Source organism: Quercus lobata, chromosome 5 (genome assembly GCF_001633185.2).
Source record: "Quercus lobata isolate SW786 chromosome 5, ValleyOak3.0 Primary Assembly, whole genome shotgun sequence".
In the NCBI taxonomy this organism is placed as follows: domain Eukaryota; kingdom Viridiplantae; phylum Streptophyta; class Magnoliopsida; order Fagales; family Fagaceae; genus Quercus; species Quercus lobata.
In genome coordinates this window covers 69,660,163-69,677,623 of record NC_044908.1, presented here as the reverse complement: position 1 = coordinate 69,677,623, position 17,461 = coordinate 69,660,163, and positions in this window count along the sequence as shown.

Genomic DNA, 17,461 nt, shown 5'->3' with positions numbered 1-17,461 from the left:
GCTGTATTAGGGTTTGAAATGGGGAATCATGGCTTGACACCTGTCCTTATGTATCTAGGAATATTCCTCATACTATAAGAGGAACATGTTGCTGAGAAATTAGAGCAAGAACCTAAAAAAGATAGAAAGAAAGAGGCAGAAGTTTGGGTAGAAAAGTGAGGTAAAAAAATGCTTTCTTTGGGAAGAAGATCACCATTGTACAAAAACTTTGACTTTCACGTAATAGAGAACATCAAGAGTGAGGGACATTCTCCCCTTCACTCACTTGTTGTTTTTCATCCCTTCCAAAGGGTTTTCCATGTACTTTCTGTGCACTCTTTACTTTCCGTGCCCTCTTTACTTTCCTTGCTTTGCTTTAGATTTCTCTAGACATTGAAGTGTTAAAGTTTTCTTTTTTATTGTTCATGAGCTTTTGCACTTAATTGTACTGTTAGATTCATAGCTTATTTTCCTTTACAAGCTTATTAGTCTAACTTGCACGTACATAAGTTAATTGAGACAAAACTATAATCAAGCTTTTGGACACTAGCTCTTGAAATTAGCTTATTGTTTAACAATTTTTTTTTCCACCATTTCTACAATATCTTGCTCGTCTTGACTCCAATGTGAGTCTATGAGTAGTTATCTATATTATATATAAGAAAATTCCCCTCTTTAAACTAGACTTTTATGTGGTTCAAAAATACCTCTAAACCTTACATTTAATAAGGAAAAAAACTTGAGGACAACCCGGTAAAAATATATCTCCAACTCCACTTAAAATGTCTACAAAATAGGATACTCTCCTACTAATCCATGTCTTCAAAACAAACTTATCCAAATTTTGTTTTAAAAAGGAAAATTATGGCGCTAGACAAAAAATAAAATAAAATAAAAATAAATAAATAAACCTCATCGCACGTGCAAAGCACATGTGATGAGACTAATTTTAAAGATGATTAAGTTATCTTTGATTTGACAAATTATCATCAAACCGAGTTGATTGCTATCAAACTCGGGAAATTTTTTTTTAAAGATGGATTTTTTTATTTAAAAAGATGAAATTTGATACTTTGGTGAAATTTTGAGTTCATTTAACCATCGATCAACTCAGTTAAAGTTTGGTCCACAAAGGGCATTCTAGTCATTTTAACCATTGATTTATAATATTGATTATTCCGACATCTGATTGGAATAAATTAATTTATTTTTGTCATTTTATAACCCTAACGTGAAAAACATAATTTTTGGTTTTTTTTTTTACACTTAAAACTATAATGGACAAAATAATATCAATATATACATCGTGACATGCCATTATTTATTAATGATAGCAAAATCTTTTTCAATTTCAAATCCCTTTGAACATGAACCAATAAGTTGTACTTTGATTAAGTCTTTCCAAATCCAATACACAAATGAGACCAAAATGAGCAACACAAAGTAAGCAAACAATGAGACAATAACTATGATGAGGAATTGCAATTTGGAAATGCCTACTTTGGGCCTTTTATCATTTTCATACGGTACCCTGAAAATAGAAAACACGGTGCGCTTGCTTGATAAATTTTTTGGATATATTGGATACAAGGTTGCGGGATGATGAAAATTATTCAATACTACAAGAGTAATGTTCACTTCTCTCATGTGAATGTGGATTGTATTCTTCCTTATCGTTACCTATGATTCATACTTTTGGATAAATCAATTAGGGAAAAAACTAATACTTAATTAATTTGAGGTAATTTGAGCTTCCTTAGAATTCAATTTGAATAATATTTCACATTACTTATAGTCCAAGAGCATCACTAACTTTATACAAGGTTATGCATAACAAATAACAACATAACAGATAACTTTGTGAACCATTAGACTCTCTAATTCTATGGACTCAAAAAGCTATAACTGAAATAACAATTCAAATTTGATAACAATTTGAACGTTAATTTTTTTTTTTTTTTTTTTTAAAGCCAAAAATTATTTGCTCCTCGCAATATCAGATATCTCCCTAGTAAATGTCCTTTATTAAACAAGTTCTTCACGTACGTGAGAGAGTAGTGAATCCCACCATATATAAATTTAATTAATAAGACTTATTATTACGTAAGAAGAGCGGAATACTAAATAAGTACTCGCGAGATGGGTTTGAGTTAGTGTAGATTTTATTCTAAAAATTTTACCTAAAAAGTGACAGGTTACAAGGTCAAATCATACATTTCAAACAACTACTTCACCTTATTGGTAGTTTCAAGTACTTTTCCAACATTTGAAAGTGTGGTGGGCCTTTTTGTGATTTTGGGGCTGGACTGCCTCTTGCTGTACTGAGACCCAAGTGTTTTGGATTAGAGAGTTAGGACAGGCCCAATTTCAATTCACCTTGGTCTAGCCTGTTCACAATCTATAACCCATTTGCCGAAACTTCGATCACATACCCATGGCAGGTGAAGCTGTTACAAGAGGGTTACAGTAGACACATACAATATGACAATAAAGGCAATATGCTTCCTGTTAAACAGAATAAATGAGGAATCCTTAAGCAAAGTAGCAAAAAGGACAATATAAGAGACATGTTATAAGTGAGATTATAAAGGTGAGAAAGGAAACAATCTTGATAAATGGCAAAATCAAAAGGAAAATGTTAGTCTGCCATGTTTAATTGTGTTATAGGACTAAGGCCAAGGACGGGACCACTCCCTTAACATGAATAACCTTGTCTGCTATAGAAATTATCCACTTTAAGGAAACGGGCCTGAATGACTTGTACCCAAATAAATCATTTACCCTTAGCAGAGGGTAGGCTTTTAGAAGGAGAGAAGTGATTAGCCTATTGGTGCATACCTACTATTCTACATTTTCTATTGTTTCTTCCTGGTTCTCTCTTTCCCCTTTGTTTTTGTTATTTTTTTGATTCTTTCTCTCTTCCTTTCTTTTCTCAGTGCTTGCCCATGTAGTGATGTTGTGATTCTCTCCTAGTGGTTACTATTGCCATCCCCCCTCCTACTGTGCACAACAAGGATCCTTTATATACTACCTATCGTGACTGACTTTTACCATTTTAGCATTTAACTACTTTTGTTTGGTTTGGGTGTCCTTGCCGACCACCACTGGTTTGTCAGCTGTCCAACCACCACCATTTACCTGTATTGGCTGCGCCATTCCCCATCACCAAATGTTGAGGGCCATTTGTGAGAATCTAGGTGGAAAGAAAGAAAGCCCAATAACAAGGGCAGCAAAGAATTGGCAAAGCAGACAGCAAAACCATCAAAACCATCAGGCCCAAGCGGTAGGAATAATGGATCACAGGCCCAAGAAATAAACAAATGGGCCTTGAAGAGGCAAGTGAGTTTAAAGAAACCTGGAAAGAGAGAAATAGCATCCATGGGCAGTGTTTGATGTAGAAAAGTGAGAAAGGGCCGCCGCAGGCCCAAAGTAATGCAAACGAAGAAAGTAAGGGATTTATGGCAGGCCCATGAACCCCAAGGATGAGAATAAGGTTATTGGACCAGGGAAGCCCAATGAAGTTAGTAAAAGCCCATGGGAATGCAGAATTAGCAAAAGGGCCGAGGAAGCCCAAAGAAAACAAACAAGCCAAGGATGCCCAAGGAAAAGACAAAAGGGACATAGGAGCCCATAAATAAGAGGAAACCAGTGACCATACCAAGCTACTGGGAGAAAGAGTAAACAACTGGCCTAAAGAGGCCTAACAGGATTAAATCATTACAGCAAGAATAACAGAACAATATGGTAAGAAATAAGAGAAACCAAGGAGTGGGCCAAAGAAGTGTAAAGCCCATCATCAAATAAAGCCTAGCTCCTGAGAGGAGCGGGAAAACAAAAAGCAACCCACATAAAAGGTCAAAAAACACGGAGGGCAAGTCTCCAGACCACGGCAGACGAATGGGCAGCAGGCAAATTTTGGACACATATGGAATGAAGGCATACGCAAGGCCCAGGCACCACTAGCCTGTACCTAGCCAATATATAGCATGGTGAGGTCGGGGGGTCAGAGATTCAGAGGGCATGGTTTGGTGGTGGGGAGAGGGGAAAAATCTATTTTGAAGGTTCCGGCTCAGGCTCTTTCGGGGAGGTGTCCTGCTGGGATGGCTTACTACCCAAAAGAGGCAAGCTGAGTTGGAACCATTAGGTGCATGCCATGAGAGATAGGGAGAGAGAAATAACTCAGACCATAGCAGGAAAGGGTGCTACGGCAGACAAGCAAACAAAATATTCTTCCTTGTCTGGTGATGGGAGGGTGACACACAGACGGAACAGTGATGGTCGACTGGTACACTCAAATAGGATAAAGGGAGTTAAGGGCTAAAACAATAAAATCTAGTCATGGTAGACACTATAAAAGGAGGGTCTTGCCGTGAACAGAAGGGGGGGAACGACGAGAACTTCGACTAAGAGATAGAAAACTTAAAAAGAAATAGCAAAGAAACGAGTGGGAAAAGAAAGAAAGAAAACCACAAGAAAGAAAGAAAAAAGTGAGAATTAGAATAGTTGGCATGCACCAGTAGATTGATCCCTTCTCTCTCTCATGAAATCCGGCTCTCTATGAAAACCTCAAGAGCATCTGTGCAAAAAAACCACTCAGGCCCGTTTCCCTCAAGGCAGTTAATCTCCACGGCAGGACCCTTTCCTGAGAGATTGACTGCGTTGAGAAGGAACGTTCTTTCCTTTGTGGCTCTGCTCCCGCATATTGGATTTTGGTTGATTTCCCTAATATTTTGACTAACCCATGCGTATTAATATTTAATATACTCTGTTATGTTCTTTCCCTTCCGCAAAGAAAACGATTAATATTGCTATTGTAATTGAGTTCAAGGGCTATTTGGTCATTTCCCACTGAGTGGCTAGATATTTTTGTTTATTTTATTATTATTATGTCTGTCTGCCACGACTTGCCTGAAACAGTTTTGCCTGCCGTGAACACGTTCCTGACAGACCTGGCCTAATTTGCACACAAGCTGGAACAACTTAAGTTGAAGCTGGACCGGTCCCAACTCCCTTATCCAGAAAACTTGGGCTTAGTGCAGCAGGACGCAGCCCAACACCACTAGCACAGCCCACCACCTTACACCAAACAAAGAAGATTATTTTGTTTGCTTGCTCACCATGGCATTCTTATCCACCATAGCAAGGGTGTTCTCTTTCTATCCCTCATGGCATGAACCAAATGGTTCTAACTCATCCTTACTTCTTTTGGGTGGTAGGTCATCCCAACAGGACATTACCCTCGAAAGAATCTGAGTAGGAACCCTAGAATAGGCTTTCCCTTCTCTTTACCGCCAGACTATACCCCCCTCTTACCTCTGACCCATGACTCACCACTCCTGTATTGGTTGTGTACAAGCTGGTGGTGTCTGGGCCTTACACGTGCTCCAATTCTGCGTATGTCCAAAGCTTGTCCATTGCTCATGCATTTGCCATGGTCTAGAGTCTCGTTTGTGCATTCTACCGCTTATCCTTGACCTCTTACTGTGTGGACTGTATTCCTTACAGCTTGCTTCTCTCAATGGCTGGGCCTTGTTGGATTGTGGGCTTTTCTTTCTTTAGCCTACTCTTTTGCTCCTTCTGTAGTCTTGCTACCATTCTTGCCATATTACTCTGCTATTCTTGTTGTGGTGTTACTTAACCCCAGCTTGCTGGGCCTTTTCTAGGCCTGCTGCGTATTCCTCTCTCAACTGGCTATGATGACCCAGTATGGTCATTGGATTCATACTCATGCTACTTTGGGCTTTCTTGACCCGTTGCATTGCTTGTGAGCTTCTTTGTCCCATTTCTTTCCTCTTTGGGCATCCTTGGCCCATTTGCTTTCCTTGGGCGTCCTTGGCCCATTTTGTAATTCTGCATTCCCATGGGCTTTTACTAATTCTTTTGGGCTTTTCTGGCCTAATTACTTCATTACTTCCAGCTTGATGTGGCCCATTCTTGCTTTTCTACATCACATAATGCTCATGGGTTTATTACTTCTCTCTCTAAGCTCCTTTAGGCCCATTTGCTTTCCTCAAGGCCCATTTATTTACTTTATGGGCCTATAATCCATTATTCCTGTCATTCGGGTTTAATGGTTCTTTTATCAATCCACTAACTCTTCTCTGTCCATATTGTTGTGCTTCTTCCTACTACTGGGCTTCCAAAATGAGCATCAACAAAAAGTAACAAATTATTAAACATAAATTTGATTTGTTTAATATTATTCATAATTGCTAAATGAATGATGAAATTTATATATCTATAGCTTTTACCTTTTGTGGTGTACCTCTGTATTAGAACAACTTTTCATCTCCCTTGTGTGTATGTCTTTGTATGTTTCTTTTAAAAAAAGCTAGAATTTCTCAAATATAATGCTTCACTAGGTTAACCCATAGCATTTACTCAATTCTATATCAATTATTGTATATTTTCATCATAGCATTACAAAATTTCTCTTATATTATTGTTTATGTTTATGTTATGTTTATGTTTGTGTTGTTCCTTGATGAATCAAAGAAAATTTGTGTTTTGAGACGTTTCCGATGACTCATTATTTTTACTAATACATGACACTTGTTTACAAACTATGCTAAATATTTGACTTTTTTAATATACTTTTTTTGCAATATCTTGTTGGTCTTGACTTCGATCTAGGCTTGTGAGCAATTATTTTAAAAGGAATTTAGTTAAACAAGATGTAAGCTTGAATTTATCCTTATCAAAATGGTCAAGTTTTTGGTCAAACCCAAATTTGACCAATGTCAAACTTGAGAAAAATGTTTTGGAATATGGATTTTGATGTAAAAAGATGAAATTTGGTGGTTTAGTGAAATTTTGAATTCATTTAACCATCGGCCAACTATGTTAAAATTTGGTCCACAATGCATTTTAGTCATTTTGAACATTAATTCATACAGTTAATTATTTCAACATCCAATTGAAACAAATTTAGTTATTTTTGTCATTCCAATATTATTAATGTGAAAAACATTATTTTTGAAATCAGATTGGGATATTTACAAGTAGTATGAGGGACGATAAAATATGGTACCAATATTTGTCAACTGCTTTGAAGCCTATCATTTCTTTATAATTTCCGAAGACAGACAAACAAAATATTCAAGACCTTACACTTTAAGCATAAGAATTGTGGTTTAATAGGCTTCTTTCAAACCCAATATAAATGATACCGGAATTGAAAACACGTTACTACTAGACATTAATACATCAATTCTGATGAAAAACTCTAATTTGAAAATGCCTACTTTAGTCCATTTATCACTATAACACAATGCCTTATAAATATGAAAACACTAGTATTTTAGCTTGCTTAGTAGTTTTTTGTGTGGATAAATTAGATGTGAGGTTATTAGATGAAGAAAATTAATCAATACCACGAGAGCAATGTTCACTTCTCTTATATGAATGGTGGATCCTACAATGAATTTAATTATTAAGACTTACTATGACATAACAAGAGGAAGTATAGAACCCAAATTACTAAATAGTTACTTGTGGGATGTGATTAAGTTGGTGTAGATTTTAGTCTAAATACCTTAACAAGTAAATAAAACTAAATAAGAAATTAGGAAAAGAAAACCTATATAAAGAACAAGGAATCACAAGTAAGGGGATTCTTTGAGGAACTTCATAACAATAAACATACACGTATGTATGAGAGAATTTTTATGTAATGTTATGATGGAAAATATTCAGTTATTGACATATAATCAAGTAAATGATATGGGTTTACCTAGTGAATTTTGATATTTGAGAAATGCTAGCTTATTTAGGGAAAGGTGAAAGTAGAGATATATAAATTTTATCATTGATTATGCAATTCTGAAGTAATATTAAACAAAGCAAATTTGTGTTTGATAATTTGCTGCTTTCAAATGCGGAAATAAGTACTTGAAAATGCCAATAAGGTGAAATAGTTGTTAACATATTTTTGGTTATCTTTGAATTTATTCAACTGGTTTTGTCTATTTTGATTTACTCTTATGCTTTTAATGAAAAAAAAAAAAAAAAAAGTCTAGGAACTTAGATGAGTCCACAAGTAATCATGATATTTGAGTAAAATCTTGTTAAATTATTTAGTAACTTATGGATAAATAAATAAAAAGTAAAAATAAAATGGTTTCTAACGAGTAACAACTATACATGGGTGTACAATCCACACACATATTTCTTGAACACTAAGGGTCCGTTTGGATACAGCTGAAAACTGAAAACTGAAACTGAAAACTGAAAAACACTGTAGCAAAATAATTTTTAAATGTGTGAATAGTACCGTGGGACCCATTTTTAATGAAAAAGTTGTTGAAAAGTGAAATTTGTGGGTCCGTGAACAGTACACGATGTGCACTGATTGGCTGAAAAAGTGAGAAAAGTCAAATTTTGCGGCTACTATTCATTGAACAGTGTATGAACAGTAGCCGCAAGTCTCACAAACGCGTAAAAAAAAAAAAAAAAAGGAAAAACGCAGACGCAGACGTGAGTTTTCAGCCCAATCCAAACATAACCTAAGTTAACCAATTTAGTGTGGCCCTGGCTAGTGGTTGAAAATTTTGATTATTATTTTTTGATTATTTTTTTGGTTAAGGTCAAAAGGGTTACTGTGAACCTTCATATATATTTAAAGTGGGCCCTGGCTAGTGGTTGAAAATTTTGATTATTATTTTTTGATTTTTTTTTTTTTTTTTGTTAAGGTCAAAAGGGTTACTGTGAACCTTCATATATTAAAACATTGTTTGAAAAGTTATGTTAAGTTTCAAAGTTTAACATATGTAATTCTTTAGAGGTTGTTAAGATTTGGAGGTTATTTGCACTTGTGATTCTACCTTGTAGCAATTCCTCACATATAAAATTATTATTTTTTTTTAAATTTTGAATTGAGGGAGATAGATATTAGCTATGTTTGAGGAAATTGTTCTCTTCAGCCTATACTTCAATGTTATATAGAGTTAGATAAAAAGAAATTGTTATACTATCACTCTTTGTTGTTTTGTGCATTCCGTCTCCCAATCAAACTCTGCCTTTTGTTTTCAAGTATGAAAGATAAACACAAACATATGTATAAGAGAATTGTTATGTAATGTTATGATGAAAATATTATTGATATATAATTGAGTTTAACCTAGTGAATCTTGATATTTGAGAAATTCTAGCTTATGAAAAGGTAAAGATATATAAATTTTGTCATTCATTATCCAATTTTGAAGTAATATTAAACAAAAACAAAAAAATTGTGTTTGATAATTTGCTGCTTGCAAATGCTGAAAAAATTCTTGAAATGCCAATAAGGTGAAATTGTTGTTTCAAATTTATGAGTATTGACTTGAACTTGTAACCTGTCACCTGAATTATATATATATATAAAAGACACTTGTTACAGCACCAAGATCCGACCTCTAGGCTCTATAATATTAACACAAATATAAATTTAGAAAACTCACTTGATTTGTTTGGACTAGCAAAATGGATGCTACAAAACTTATTTTCTTGTGGAAGTAGGCTCTTATAATGTTCATAGTGGGGATGGATTGAGAAGTCTTAAATCCAGTAGTGGCAAGTATAGACAACAAAACATACCTGAAAAAGGAAATCACCCAATATGCAAAGCAAGGGCTATTAATAGAGCATTTATTTTTTAACAAAGTACAAATGAAGGCCTTAATTAAATAAAATTAAAAGTTCAATGACTCAAATGGATGAAAGTGAAGTTAGGGGTGTAGAATGAATTTTGATCAAAATTACAGAGTGTAATATAATTTAGCCTTAAAAAATGTGACATACATGATACACCATTAGGTGAATCGAGGTTTTAATCCCCTTCTCTCAAACTTTCCAAATTTTTTTTAAAAAAATCATTGGATAATAGTGTACGGACATTGTAAGGGAATTTTATATTTTTCAAGTCAACAATCATGTTGCTTCTATGGATGACCTGCTTGTTATTACTTCACTGCTTACTCCACATGTTCTTTTGGATGCTCAAAACTTTAGCACCTTGTGTTTTCTGCATTCATTGGATTTGTCAAAAGTCTTGCCAGTCTTGTCAAAAGTCTTTAGTTAGTCGAGATTGCACTTGTGTTTGATGCTGTTAGAAATACTTGGTTGTCGACTTGTATAGTTTTATTTGATGTGGTATTATCGAGGGTGTATATTGATCTATTTTTTAAGCATATATTACATTATATAGAATAAGATCCTTGTCAAGTAAGAGTTTAGTGACTTTAATCATTTATAAACCTCAAGCGCAAAACACTATTTGAGCCTAAGACTTGTTACGGTATAAAATTCACTAGTAGTTTTCTAGTGCGTGCTTAAGCATAGCTTATATTTCACAATAAACTATTAATAAGGCAAGACTTATTTTTTGCAAAAGGAGTTTGTTCCTAAAGGAAGCAAAAGGTTTAAGAAGAAAAGAAAATTCAAAAGTCATAGAAGTGATTGAAAAAGTAACAAGAGTACCTATGTTAAGCCTAATGTCAAGGTCAAAACAAAACAAATCTTTTGATATCACTGCAAGAAACCATAACATAAAAGATCTAAATGTAATTCTGTTTCGAGATCCCATGAGAATCAACCTAAAGGCTTTCCGCAATCTAATTTTCAAGGAAATTAATACCACTATTATTAAGCTTGGATTTTGGTGGGCCAATTCAAGAGTTATTGCTCATACTTCTAATATATACCTTGCAGAGGTTCAAGGAGCCACCGAAAATAGATTGTATAAGTTAAATTTATATTGGAAAGGATGAAACAAGATTGAAGGTATTGAAGTTTTTTTTGAAATAAATATAAATAGTGAATCTAATTTTAAGTTAGTTGATTAGAGTTTTAGGATAAATTTATTATAGGTTTATATATTAGAAAAACTTGGTTATGATTTTTATTTAGGAAATGAATGGCTCTTATGAAGAAAAATGATGTAGTAGTACTATATGAATTTCAAAATAATTTCAAGTCCATTTATATGGCAATAGGGTGTAATGTTTATGTTTCTGTGAAAGATAATACAACTTATTTTTGGCACTTAAAATTGGGATATGTTAGTAAACAAAAGTTGAAAAATTTAGTTGGATTTTGTTAAGTGATGTCACATTAGAATATTATCCAACATGTGAAAGTTGCATTAAAGGAAAAATGACTAAAAGAGATCACTCTTCTTAAGTTTTGGAGCGGGTTGATACTGATGTTTATAAAGCTATGAATATAATTGTTGGAGGAGGATATCATTATTAATTTTATTGATCATTTCTCTAGATATGAAAATTGCTTATTTGATAAAACAAAAATGGGGAGGCTATAGAGAAGTTATTAACTAAAATATTTTATGTTGAAAAATGTACAAACAATTTTAATAATCTATTAATTCAAATAGGGGTGGTGAGTATATCTCAGGTGATTTTGAGGTTATTTTGCTAATAAAATTTGTCTCAAATACTCGCTAAAAAGGTTAGATCTATAATAGAAACAACATATTTGCCAACTTCATTTTGGGGTGACTATATTCCAGTTGCTATGCATATCCTAAATAGAAGTCTCACTAAAGCCTCAGGGAAAACACCTCATGAGTTGCTTATTGGTAAGAGCTAGCTTATTTCATATATGGATGTATTGCTTATGTTTCATTTTTTATTCTAATAAGGATAAACTGTTATATGAAATAAAAAGGAGTGTTATGGCAAGTTAATCACAAAGGTCTAGAGTATATAGGTTTATATGATCTCAAAAGTAGAGTTATTTTGGAAATGTAAAATTCTTGGAGGATCATTTTGAAATTGAGGGTACCAATGATTTTCAAGAGAAATTTTTGGAAGAATTTTTGGAAGAACATAGGGATATAGAGTTGATAATGGTAAAAGCTATAGATCCAACGCCTTTGAAAGGAAGTACTCAAATTTCTGTGGGATTTGATATGCCTAATATTATCATCTTTATAATAGTGAAAACTATTAGAAGACACTAACCTTAAAAAAAAAAGGGGGGGGTGGGGGTGGGGGGGTGTCCTAGACACTCATAAAAAGACACAAAGGGATGAAAGTTGTTGGATGCAAATGAATTTTAATAGAAAGAGAGATGTTTCAAGAAAAGTGGAAAGATTTAAAGCCAGATTAGTGGCCAAGGGTTATACTCAAGATGAGAATTAGATATGCACGACAAAAAATTATATGGGTTGAAAGAATCTTGTGTTATGTGAAGAAAGTTTCTACTATTCTTGATATTCCTACACCATATGTGGATATATTCTTCCAATGGTAATTGATATCGAGATGCTTGTTGTAGTCAAACAATGGCCGTTCAAATTTTGAAACGAAGGACCTCAATGAAGCATCAAATATTTTGGGCATTAAAATTAAACGAGGCTAGATGAATAAAAAGTTTAGTTTCTCCCAAGAAAAACATATCAACATGAAAAATATTATATGGTTGACTTTTTAAGTGGGAGGTTTCCCTATCATAATTTTCAGTCTTTTTTTTTTTTTTTTTTGGAAATAGTCAGCAAAACAAAATTTGGCTTCCCCTTTTTTCCAAAGGCTTGTCTTTTGTGTTATTAAAAGCACATGAATTGAGAATGAGGCCATGTTAGGCCAAGTGGGAGACTGTTAGAATAATGTGGCCCAACATGATATTTTATTATCAATAATTAATTATTCAAAATTTCTTGTGAAATTTTGCAATATTTTTATCATGTAAAATATTGGAATATTGAAATATGTCTACTTGATATTGTAGACTAAGATTATGAATCATTTCGTCGTAGTCCTTGACTTGACCATATCCATCATGATATAGCCTATTCTGATAGGTACATTGTTGGACCATGGTGGAAAGGAGGTGCAAGTTAAAATTGCTCAGACTATGGAAGACAATAAGGGCTAGTCTTTCAATGGTTAGTGCATAATAATCTCGGAAGTCCTTCCACAATGAGACTCATGCACGTTGAGTGTTGGCCTTAATAAACTTATCACGTCATTGCCAGTAACTTGGCCTCCTATAAGAGGTGTTGTCATTATAGTGATTCTGGATATGAACGATAGATGAATCTATGTGTTAGTATGGAGTTACAAAAGTAATGACATGTTAATGAACTTATTCATTAATGAATCTAATTAATGAAGTTGTTTATTAATGAATGTAACATATCTGTTACATGAATTGTTATTATAATAGAAAGGATTTTATGACTAGTCATGTCCTTTCTAAATATTATATATATTGTCAAGGCCACACTTGCAAGGGGTGTGAGAAGAGAAAGAGAGCTCTTATTAATCCTGACCAGTTGGGGAGAGCATCCTAATTGCTTGTGAGGTCCTTGAATAATATAATTTAGTACGTAAATTTCTCACATCTTATTGTTGATTTTTATTACGTATGCACATAATATAATTGTTAATAGATAGATGTATTATATTTGTTGCTCTTGAATTATTACTTTTTAAGTATAATTCCTTCAGTCTCAAGCATGTAGACTCTGCTTATATTTATGATGACTTGTCTTTATCTTTATATATATATGGTTAAATATTTCGCCATTATCATATGTAATATTGTTGTGTTATATGTTAAGAATATAATAGTTATTGATAAATGATTGCAACAAATGCAACATAGCATTGCTAATAGTATTAGATAAGTATCATTTATCTTTTTGATTTTATTTTAAGTTTTGTAGTGGGTGTTAGATTTCTCAATATCTAAAATTATAAGTTAATATAGCTTTCATTAATTTGAAGCTCAAACATTATGACACCCCTTCGGTTAATCACATGGATGAGTTAGGATTTGGAAAGCAAGTTAATAATAATAATAATAATAATAATAATAATAATAATAAGGATTATGTTCCAAAGCTCAAACATGATGACACCCCTTCGGTTAATCACATGGATGAGATGGGACTTTGAAAGAAAATGTTTTTTACGTGTCCACATCCCATGGATAGACACCTTTTTTTTAAACAAAGAAATCAAAGTGATAAATACTAATTGATTAAATTCTTCCTTATGCCCCAACGGATACGAGATAAATTTAATTGATTGAAAGATTTGTCATAAATTACATTTATAAATTCTTGAATGTTATTAAAAGAATTAATGGCCAAAAGAATCAGGTTTTAATGCACATATTATATGTGTTGTGTTTTACAAAGAGATGGTAAACTCCACTGGTTCTTTGAATATGGATTATATCATGAAAAGCTATATACTTTTGAGACTTAGTTATGCAGAGTGGAAATATAGGTTTGATTTGTACATGTGATTTTATGATTATAGTTCTTCTTTTAAATTAGAATGTCCACCTAAGCCCAATGAGGAATTTGTTAAGTCGGATAAAATCTCCCATAGTAAATGGATTGAGGCAGATAACAAAATGAAAATTTTGATGTTGGGATATATGGTCGATTCATTGATAGTTAGCTATATGTATTACCCTAGTGCTAAATCCATAGATGATAGTCTGGAAGTGAGGTTTGGAAAGAAGTCTAGTGCTTAGGAAAACTTCATTACATCTAAATTATCAAAATGAGAAGATGCTCATCAACATATGTTTAATATGATTGCCTTAGCTAATGACTTAGGCCTTCAAGAAAGACCGATAGATGATAAAACAAAAATTCCTACACTTGATCACCTCTTATCTAAGGTCATGACTCAAGCGGATGCAAAATTGAGAGTTAACAAATTTTCAGTTAACATTGTTGAACAAAAGGAGTTTGTTCCTAAAGGAAGCAAAAGGTTTAAGAAGAAAAGAAAATTCAAAAGTCATAGAAGGATTGAAAAAGTAACAAGAGTACCTATGTTAAGCCTAATGTCAAGGTCAAAACAAAACAAATCTTTTGCTATCACTGCAAGAAACCATAACATAAAAGATCTAAATGTAATTAAGTTTTGAGATCCCGTGAGAATCAACCTAAAGGCTTTTCGCAATCTAATTTTCAAGGAAATTAATACCACTATTATTAAGCATGGATTTTGGTGGGCCAATTCAAGAGTTATTGCTCATACTTCTAATATATACCTTGCAGAGGTTTAAGGAGCCACCGAAAATAGATTGTATAAGTTAAATTTATATTGGAAAGGATGAAACAAAATTGAAGGTATTGAAGTTTTTTTTGAAATAAATATAAATAGTGAATCTAATTTTAAGTTAGTTGATTAGAGTTTTAGGATAAATTTATTATAGGTTTTATATACTAGAAAAACTTGGTTATGATTTTTATTTAGGAAATGAATGGCTATTATGAAGAAAAATGATGTAGTAGTACTATATGAATTTCGAAATAATTTCAAGTCCATTTATATGGCAATAGAGTGTAATGTTTATGTTTTTGTGAAAGATAATACATCTTATTTTTGGCACTTAAAATTGGGATATATTAGTAAACAAAAGTTGAAAAATTAAGTTGGATTTTGTTAAGCGATGACACATTAGAATATTATCCAACATGTGAAAGTTGCATTGAAGGAAAAATGACTAAAAGAGATCACTCTTCTTAAGTTTTGGAGAGGGTTGATACTGATGTTTATAAAGCTATGAATATAATTGTTAGAGGAGGATATCATTATTAATTTTATTGATCATTTCTCTAGATATGAAAATTGCTTATTTGATAAAACAAAAATGGGGAGGCTATAGAGAAGTTTATCACTAAAATATTTGATGTTGAAATATGTACAAACAATTTTGATAAATCTATTAATTCAAATAGAGGTGGTGAGTATGTCTCAGGTGCTTTTGAGGTTATTTTGCTAATAAAATTTGTCTCAAATACTCCCTAAAAAGGTTAGATCTATAATAGAAACAACATATTTGCCAATTTCATTTTGGGGTGACTATATTCCAGTTGTTATGCATATCCTAAATAGAAGTCTCACTAAAGCTTCAAGGAAAACACCTCATGAGTTGCTTATTGGTAAGAGCTGGCTTATTTCACATAAGAATGTATTGCTTATGTTTCATTTTTTATTCTAATAAGGATAAACTGTTATATGAAATAAAAAGGAGTGTTATGGCAAGTTAATCACAAAGGTCTAGAGGATATAGGTTTATATGATCTCAAAAGTCGAGTTATTTTGGAAATGTAAAATTCTTGGAGGATCATTTTGAAGTTGAGGGTATCAATGATTTTCAAGAGAAATTTTTGGAAGAATTTTAGGAAGAACGAAGGGATATAGAGTTGATAATGGTAAAAGCTATATATCCAATGCCTTTGAAAGGAAGTACTCAAATTTCTGTGGGATTTGATATGCCTAATATTATCATCTTTATAATAGTGAAAACTATTAGAAGACACTAATCTCAAAAAAAAAAAAAAAAAAAAAAAAAGGTGTCCTAGACACTCATAAAAAGACACAAAGGGATGAAAGTTGTTGGATGCATATGAATTTTAATAGAAAGAGAGATGTTTTAGGAAAAGTGGAAAGATTTAAAGCCAGATTAGTGGCCAAGGGTTATACTCAAGATGAGAATTAGATATGCACGTCAAAAAATTATATGGGTTGAAAGAATCTTGTGTTATGTGAAGAAAGTTTCTACTATTCTTGATATTCCTACACCATATGTGGATATATTCTTCCGATAGTAATTGATATTGAGATGCTTGTTGTAGTCAAACAATGGCCATTCAAATTTGGAAATGAAGGACCTCAATGAAGCATCAAATATTTTGGGCATTAAAATTAAACGAGACTAGATGAATAAAAAGTTTAGTTTCTCAAGAAAAATATATCAACACGAAAAATATTATATGGTTGACTTTTTAAGTGGGAGGTTTCCCTATCATAATTTTCAGTCTTTTTTTTTTTTTTTGGAAATATTCAGCAAAACAAAATTTAGCTGACCCTTTTTTCCAAAGGCTTGTCTTTTGTGCTATTAAAAGCACATGAATTGAGAATGAGGCCATGTTAGGCCAAGTGGGAGACTTTTAGAATAATGTGGCCCAACATGATATTTTATTATCAATAATTAATTATTCAAAATTTCTTGTGAAATTTTGCAATATTTTTATCATGTAAAATATTGGAATATTGAAATATGTCTACTTGATATTGTAGACTAAGATTATGAATCATTTCGTCATAGTCCTTGACTTGATCATATCCATTATGATGTAGCCTATTCTGATAGGTACATTGTTGGACCATGGTGGAAAGGAGCTGTAAGTTAAAATTGCTCAGACTATGGAAGACAATGAGGGCTAGTCTTTCGATGGTTAGTGCACAATAATCTCGGAAGTCCTTCCACAATGAGATTCATGCACGTTGAGTGCTGGCCTTAATAAACTTATCGCATCATTGCTAGTAACTTGGCCTCCTATAAGAGGTGTTGTCATTATAGTAATTCTGGATATGAACGATAGATGAATCCATGTATTAATATGGAGTGACAAAAGTGATGACATGTTAATGAACTTATTCATTAATGAATATAATTAATGAAGTTGTTTATTAATGAATGTAACATATTTTTACATGAATTGTTATTACAATAG